This window comes from Equus przewalskii, chromosome 14 (assembly GCF_037783145.1).
Source record: "Equus przewalskii isolate Varuska chromosome 14, EquPr2, whole genome shotgun sequence".
NCBI classification, from domain to species: Eukaryota; Metazoa; Chordata; class Mammalia; order Perissodactyla; family Equidae; genus Equus; species Equus przewalskii.
In genome coordinates, this window is record NC_091844.1 from 22407097 (window position 1) to 22415655 (window position 8559).

An 8559-nucleotide genomic window follows, 5' to 3' on the forward strand; every position below is an offset into this window, starting at 1 on the left:
TTGTTTTTCTTGCTGGCTGTGGGTTGTAGCTTTTTGTTGTTTAGTGATATATCTAAACTATTTTTTTAAAGATTCTATTCTTTGTCATGTGTGGTCTCTGTAGTGTTTTTCCCTTTAGCTTATGCTCAGATAGTGCTTTGAGAGAGAGAGAACCTCCCAATTCTCCACAGGTTGGCCCTGTGCAGAAGCATTCCTTCACTTTGGCCAGGCAGTTTACAACTCTTCCTTAGCCTTCCCTTCGTGCTAGTAATGAGGCTAGGGATCAGGATCACCAGAGAAGAAAGATAAGAGACTTCTCAAGATTCTTCTAAGCATGTATTCTGCCTTAGGCATCCATATGACTTTCTAAATTCCCTAGTATACATGAGTCCTTTGGAATGCTCTAATTTCCCAAAGGTTCTATGCCCACTTTTTCCTTCCAGACTTTATGCACCCTCAATTGTATTGTTTGTCTCCATTGTTTTCTTTTTCCCCAGGTGGATGTGGGTTGTATTTGCCTAACAGTGTTTTAGAGGAATGCTTTCTGCTTTCCTACCAGGAGTAATTTTCATGACTTGAGAAATAAAGGCATGCACTTGCCTCAGCCCCTCAGGCAGCCCCCTTCAGGCAGTCCTTCAGGCATTTAGGACAGACAAACACAATATTGTATAAATAAGATCTACTCTGCTCCAACTGCTCTCTCAGGCATGGGGGAGTAGAGTTCCACACTGGGCATGTGGGCTACAGTCTTCAAGACTATCACTGAGCTGGGGCAGATGTGGGGCAAGGGCAAGTAAATATGCCACAAGGTTTCCCCACCATTTTTAAGTTGCCTTTTTCTTGATTCAGCATTCATTTTCTTACTTCAAACCTTTGTTTGACAGTTTCTTGTATTCTGATAAAGTTGATTATGACAGTTTTTCCTTGATTTTTCAATGTTTCTGTGCAGGAACAGACTCGTAGAGTTAACAACTCCAATATTTTAGGTGATGACCATTTTTAACACCTTAGTTCTTGTGCTTCATATTAATCTCTTTTTACTTTTGCTCTGAGTTCTGGGAGATTTGCTCAAGCTAGTAATGACTTTTTTTTTTTTTTTTGCTTTTTTACGTAGCTTTCATTCTTGTGTTTACGCCCTCCATTGTGTTTCTTATTCAATAATTATGTATTTTATCTTTAATCAACCTTTCCCACTCAGATTTCTCCCTTTTGCTAGATATAATGACTCATGAAATCCACATGAGACCCCTAAATTAGATATAGAGTCTTTTCTAATGGTTTTGCTATCTTAAAGACCAGCCCTTGTTTTTAAACAAGGTGGATTTTTCTTCCTCCAAATCCATTCTCATCATAGTTAGTAAAAAGCTTTCTAAGAGAGCAATATTACATTATTTTCTGTCAGTCTTTTTTTTTCTTTTAATTTTAAGAGTCGGTTTCTTTTCCTGGCTCTTTAAATCTATCTTATTAGGAAAGTGGGAGATTTTGCATGCAAGCCTACCACCAACAACCAAATTATAATAATGTCTATATTTCCTTGGTTATTTTAATGCTACATATTGCGTCTCTTGATTTTTCTTATTTTAATTCAGGAATTAGTTTTTCTCTAAGATACTAGATATAGCCTATGAAAATCATCAGAATTTCATTATATTACTTTAATCAAGTAATTAAGGACTGAGAGTCAGAGAAAAAGAAGAGAGAGTGTCTATGTACCGTCTATTGTCTATATCTACACAGTAAAAAATTCTGAACTCTGAAGCATGAGGAGTCACTGAAAGGTAGAGAGAAGAAGCATTTCTAGAAGCCACATTCACACAGCTTGGATGAATGTGGAAAGAGGTTAAAGAACTCCTGTGTACCCAAAGTAGAGAATGTGGAGCCTACAGAAATATGGATTTTTTAAAAATCAACTGGACCAAAGGTTATTTGTCCCATTGCACTTCCTCCTGGTAGAGAACACACAAATTCCTCCTTTTTAAAAGTAGTTAATTGTAATGAAATAATAATTTAAAAGGAATTCTACACAAATAGGGGATTTGGCATTTCCTTTTGTAAGTTGTTCCTGTGTTTCATGATGTTTGGAGACAAGGAATTCCTCCTGAGATCTAAGTATTGCTCTCTCATGCTGCTCAAATACACACACATACACACACACACATTTAAAAAAATACATCACCCAGCATTTTACCTTTTCTGCCTGCTCTGAATTAGTGGGAGATTTGAATGTCCCTATCAGTAAGTTAAGGGAATTAATGTAAACTCCTGGGGCTATGATGACAATGTTGTAATTGCCCCCAGTGACTTTTAGATTTGTGTCAAAAAGGCACAAGATCAACTAAAATTCCAATTAAAACAAAGTGTAATAAAATTCTGTACAAAAGGCCAACTTCATTAAATACCAGCATTAAATATGTATTTCTTTTCAAGAACAAGGCCTTTAGACTCCATGAAGAGAACTTTTTTTTTATTACTGAATAAACAAGGCAATTTTAGGCATGAAATAGATGTAACTCATTCCAAACCTGAATTCTGAAAAGCCTGAGGAGTTCTCAACTTGCTCAGCTATTACAACTAACGAGCCCCTTTAACACAGTTCTAATTTTATTTCTAAGACGTCTGATTTAAATATTGTTTTGAGTGATGGTTCCCAAACTTTGCTGCAAATTAGTATCGCCTGGGGAGATTTTATAACTCCTGGTGCCCTGATTGCACCTCATACCAATTAAATCAGAGTATCTGCAAGTGGGAGCAAGGCATCAGAAATTTTAAAAGATCTGCAGGTGAATACAATGTACAAAGTTTGAGAACCACTGCTTTAGAATTCTCACACATTGGTGTAGATGGAAGTCAACAGGCATGCCGTCATGAGATTCCTGGTTCCCTCTCGTGAATAGTCTGATTCAGCGGGTCCAGTGTGAGGCATTCCAGGAGACTTGGATGTGATTGGTCCATGCACAGATTGAAAAATACTTCTCAGAGCAGGGCTACTCAAAGAGCGGTCCTTGGAACAGCAGCATCAGGATTAACTATGAGATTGTTAGAAATGCAAATGCCTAGGCCCCACTGCCACATACTACAGGAGAATCTCTGAACTTGAGGCACAGGAAACTGTGTTTTTTTCAAGTTTTCCAAGTGGTTCTTAGGCACGTTGTTTGAGAACCACTAGTCTAGAGCACACAAAATGTCATTCTAGACAAGCGGTTACTGAGCAGGACCACCATTCAACCCACTATACTAGATTTCTTAGCTGTTTCAGATTGTCCATCATGGTGCTGAGATTATGCCGTGTGTTCCATGATGTCCTCAGAGGCAATGGACTCATTGGGAGTGGGGAAGATGGTGAACAAGAGACAGGCCACTCACAGGAAAGAGCAACATGCTTGGATTGACAAGTCATAATTTCCATTCTTTCTGTCTTTGACTCACTGGATTAACCTGGGTGAATGACTTCATCTCTCTTCTTCCAAATGTGACAGTCAGAGTCAAAATAACGCTATATGTGGAAGGACTTTTAAAATGTATGGTTTCTACAAAGATATGGTACTATATTAGTAATAGTAGCAGTAGTAGTAGCAGTATCATTATATCTCTCAAAGAAAAGCCATGTGATAAGTATATACTCAAAAAAGAAGGTGCTAATAACATGTGAAGCTATTTTAGGACCTTGGCTTAGTGATGAAGAGTGTTGCAAAGCTGGAACTCCTACCCTTGCAACAAGGGAAAAGCTGAACAAACTGAAAATTAGCGACTTTTCTTGAACCCATTATAGAACTAAGGTTGCAGAGCAGTCAACTAAATTTGTGAAAAAGAGTTCTTGCCAAGAGAGAAAGGACAGAAGCACTTCCTTACTGGGAGAAGATGCCGTTGGATACTGTAGTCACTTAGAAGAATACAGCTAAAAAATTTTAACAATCCCTAAAGGCCAACTATGAGCCAGCCTGAAAATGTGCTAAGTAAGCCATCATGAAATAGAACATCTGAATAATGCTATAACCATTAAATTAATTGAGTCCTTAATTTTAAAACTCCCCCAGAAAGAAATCTCTGGCCCATAAAATTTCACTGGAGTGAACTATTCTACCAAGTGTTTAAAGAATTAGTGCATATTCTATGCAATCTTTTCCAGAAAATATCAGAGAAAATAGAAATGAAAACTTCTGTTTACCTAAAAGACTATATACAAGTATCATAGCAACTTTATTCATTATGGGCCCAAAACTACAGACAACTCAGATGTCCTTCCGTATGTAAATGGTTAAAAAAACCTTGGGACATCTACTTATGGAATACCACTCAGTAATAACAAGGAATGGACTATTAATTAACTAATTAATTAACACCAACTTGAATGAATCTTAGATAATTACACTGAGTGGAAAAAAGCCAATCCCCAAAGGGTACATACTATGTGATTCTAGTACCTAACATTCTTGAAATGACAAAACTATAGAAATGGAGGACAGATCAGTGGTTGCCAAAGGTTACAGAGGGACTAGAGGAGGGAGGGAAGTAGGTGTAGCTATAAAAGGGCAGCGTGAAATCTTTGTGGTGATGAAGATTTTCTGTATCTTCACTGCATCAATGTCAATATCCTGGTTGTGATATTACAATATAGCTTTGCAAGATGTTCCTATTGAGGAAAACTGGATAAAGGATGCACAGGATCACTCTGTATTATTTCTTAAAACTGCATGTGAATCTATACCTCAACATAAAAAATTTAATCAGGAGCTGCCCGCATGGCCTACTGGTTAAGTTCAGCATGCTTCGCCTTGGCAGCCTGGGTTCAGTTCCTGGGTGTGGACCTATACCACTCAGCAACCATGCTGTGGTAGTGACTCACATACAAAATAGAGGAAGATTGGCACAGATGTTAGCTCAGGGAAAATCTTCCTCAGCAACAAAAAAAAAACAAGTTAAAAGATGAAGGGACAGACTTTTCTAAACTCTGTGCAGCTTAAAAGTGAGACAAAGAATTAAAATTCATATCAACAAAGAGGTCCTCTGAGTTATCAAGAAAACAAGCAATCCTATAAAGAAATTCACAATGAACTATGACTCAGTTAACCTGTAAAAAGATGCTTACCTTATGTAGTGATCAAGAATCCATATTAAAACAATGGAACATTGATGTTTTACAGATTTATGTGCTGTGAACCCAAAGGAGAGAAGAAATGGGCATTTGCATTCTTTTTCTTTTTATAAGTTTTAGGTGTACAGCTTTATAATTAGACATCTGTATACACTACAAAGTGATCACCATTGCAAGTCTAGTCAGCATCCATCACCAGACAGTTTATCCTTTTTGCCCATTTTTCCCATCCTCCAAACCCCTTACCCTCTGGTAACCAGTAATCTGTTCTCTGTATCTATGAGTTTGTTTTATTTTTATTTTGTTTGTTCATTTGTTTTATTTTTTTAGATTCCACATATGAGTAAAATCATACATTATTTGACGTTCTGTCTGACTGATTTCACTTAGCGTAATACCCTCAGGGTCCATCCATGTTGTCACAAATGACAAGATTTCATTACATTCTTTGTTAATAGTAGTGGAAATCAATACAACCTCTAGAATGGCAATTTGACAGTATCTATCAAAATTAAAATTAGATATGCAGACACGTGACCCAAAAAATTGTGAGTCCGTGCTCCAAACAACTGTAGACCTCTATATAAACCAATATTATTGACTGTTGTGTGCCAGGCACTGTAGTAAGTGATGGAAAAAGAAAGTTAAAAGGCAATCTCTGCGCTTAAGCTTGTGTGTATAATTACTCAAAATTATACTAGATTGAATTAGTTGGAGAAAGAGGAGCTTCTTCTAAAAATGTCAAAAGATTAGGCTTGAGTATTATTTAGTCCTACCATAAGAGATAGAGAAGATAAGACAGAGGGGTAGGGGAATTATATGCTCCTATGTATGTTGGTTTCTTTTTCTTAGGTACTTCTCTAAATCTGAATTACCTGTCTTGCCAAAGAATGGAAAATTGAAAAAAAATACTTATTAAAATTTCCTATAACTCAGAAAAGCTTTGGCTCTGAGAAATGTTGAAGATCCTGATGAAGCCAATGAGAAAAAAGAGAACTTCATTTGGGAGATAGAACTGGCCTCAAAGGGGTGTGGCCAAATTAGACTTGCTGTCTAAGCCAGCGTAGGTTCTAGGCAATAGACATCTTCCAACCACAGTGATCACTGAGGTCTGGTGTGAGGCACGGTTGGGGCAGGTGCCAGTCATGAAAGACATGATGAAGACAGAAGTCAAGCTCTTGTTTTCCTACCAAGCCTTAGATGAGGAATCAAAGCTCTGTCCAAATGAACTGAAATTCACAGCAGTATTTCTTTCCCAGAAGAAAAGACTTTATTAAAGACAGAAGCCCATGTTAGGGAAACAGGAAAGGGTTATGAGAGGGTCATGCCTTTATGGGGATGCAGATGTTAAAGTATAATTCTGGATACTCCCAAAACAAACAAACAGAACAATTATTTATGACAAGATTAATTTGAAATCCCACTTGGGGCATTTGGACTAAATCTCTGGATTTAGTTTCAACACCTGTTTCAGAAAATTATTGGAAGAAACAGTCTCTAAAGTTTCCTCCTGTTATGAGTAATTCTCTGTTTATGTTCCTCCAAATTCTATTTTTAACAAGAGAAGAGACTCCCGGGAAAATAATTCATAGGAAAATTTAGATATAAAGGGAACTATAAACAGAAAATGATGGTTTCAAGCATCTATAGTGATTCTTTATTGCATGTCATTTGCGGAGAGAATCAGGGTGAGGGTTTTATTTAGTTTTTGGATGTGTAATAAGGGTAAAAAGTTCAAGACTTATTAAAATGTGTAATAAAGGATCTGACTCTTCTCCTTCCCCTTTGGTTGCCCATCTGGATATGCTGATGAAAAAGTTCACACATGTCCCCTCCTTTGGCACCTGTGGGAAATTCAAACCTGACAAAATCCCAGCCTTTGCTGCCTGCTGGTAACTTTGTGCTTTGAACTGTGCTGCACTGAGCTGCATTTGCTGAGATCTATGAAGCCTCTGTTACATACTGCTATAGGACTGAAGCCCTCCTTAATGTGCCCCTAAGTTGTGTGTCTCAGCTGGACCTCTTTTGTGTTTTGATTCCAGGCAAGTGATTTTACCTTGTGACCCTTGGCTGTATGTCTCAACCCAGCATTGGCTCCTATTCCATAGAGAGCTCAGGGGAAAGACTCACATCCCACATGATATGTGGACCCACTTGAGTGGAGGAAAAGTTGTTACTAGGTGGCATGTGGAAGTTCACACTCCTAAAAGCAGATGACTCGCTAGGACCCTACAGAATGCCTTTGCTGCTGCTGCTGCTGCTTATGCCTCTGACACAAAAATAGATCCTGATCCCCAGGGTTCTAGGGAAAAATACCTATGGTATGCCTCTGACACAGCCAGGGGGTTAATTCAACTCTTGTTTTGGGGGAGGCCTCTAACTCTGATGATACTGATTTGATACTCTCTGGAGCAGTAAACTTATAAGTATAATCAGGATAAAGAGGGTCCCCCAAAGTATATCCAGTAAACACAAAAAAGAAGGAAGGTAGGAATGTAGAAAGGATACAAAGCAAGTAAAAAAGCTGGAACAGATGTCCACAATTTGATCCAACTGGAAATCCAAACTTTGCCTAAAGGATTTATACAGCAAAAAGATAAGAGTGCTGATTGGCTTTTATGCCTCCACATCATAGATTCTGAATTAACTTTAACATCTCCTAAAATGCATCAATTGGCAAAACTTCATGGACTTGACCAATATTACAGCTCAAATTAGAGTTACACCTGGGTATCCCACTAAATTTAAACAAGGTATCTTAGGGGAGTTATCAAATAAAAAATAGAGGACAAATAGTTATGCTTGGACCTTAACCATCAGAACAATTGTCTAAGTTTTCCATGATCATAGAACCCAATGCCCTAAAATATTCCAAAGTAAGCATGGATGCTCTTACACAATGAGTAAAAAAATAAATTTTAATTTAACATTAAATTATTAAGTCTTTGGAACTGATACATTGGCTTGACAAGATGGGAACCCATGGATCAGCCCCCATTCTTCAAGTAAAATAGTTAATATGACCCAATGTAAATTAAAGCAGACTTTCAAGAATTGAAACCCTTATATTAGAACTATTTAGTGAAAGGATGCTTATCCTCACTGCTTTTCCATTTGGTAGACAATTTGGCCTGTTCTTAAACTTGAAAAGAATGAATGGTGGATTGCTGCAAATTTAACGCTGTAGTCCCACCAATATTATTAAAATTACTGACTTTATCCAAACAGCAACTGGTAAATATTTTGCTATGATAGATTTGGCTAAAATACTCTGTTCAATGCCTATTTCAATAGGCTCTCAGCCACAGTTTTCCTTCACTTTCAGTGTGATACAATACACCTTTAATTGACTTCCCATGAGGGATCTCAACAGCTTGCCATCACACAATCTTTTCAAGCAAGATCTTAACTGCATCCGATTTTTTCTAGGAGCAGGTGTGACATCACATTGATGATATCGCCCTCTGAGGAAATTCCTTTGACACTCT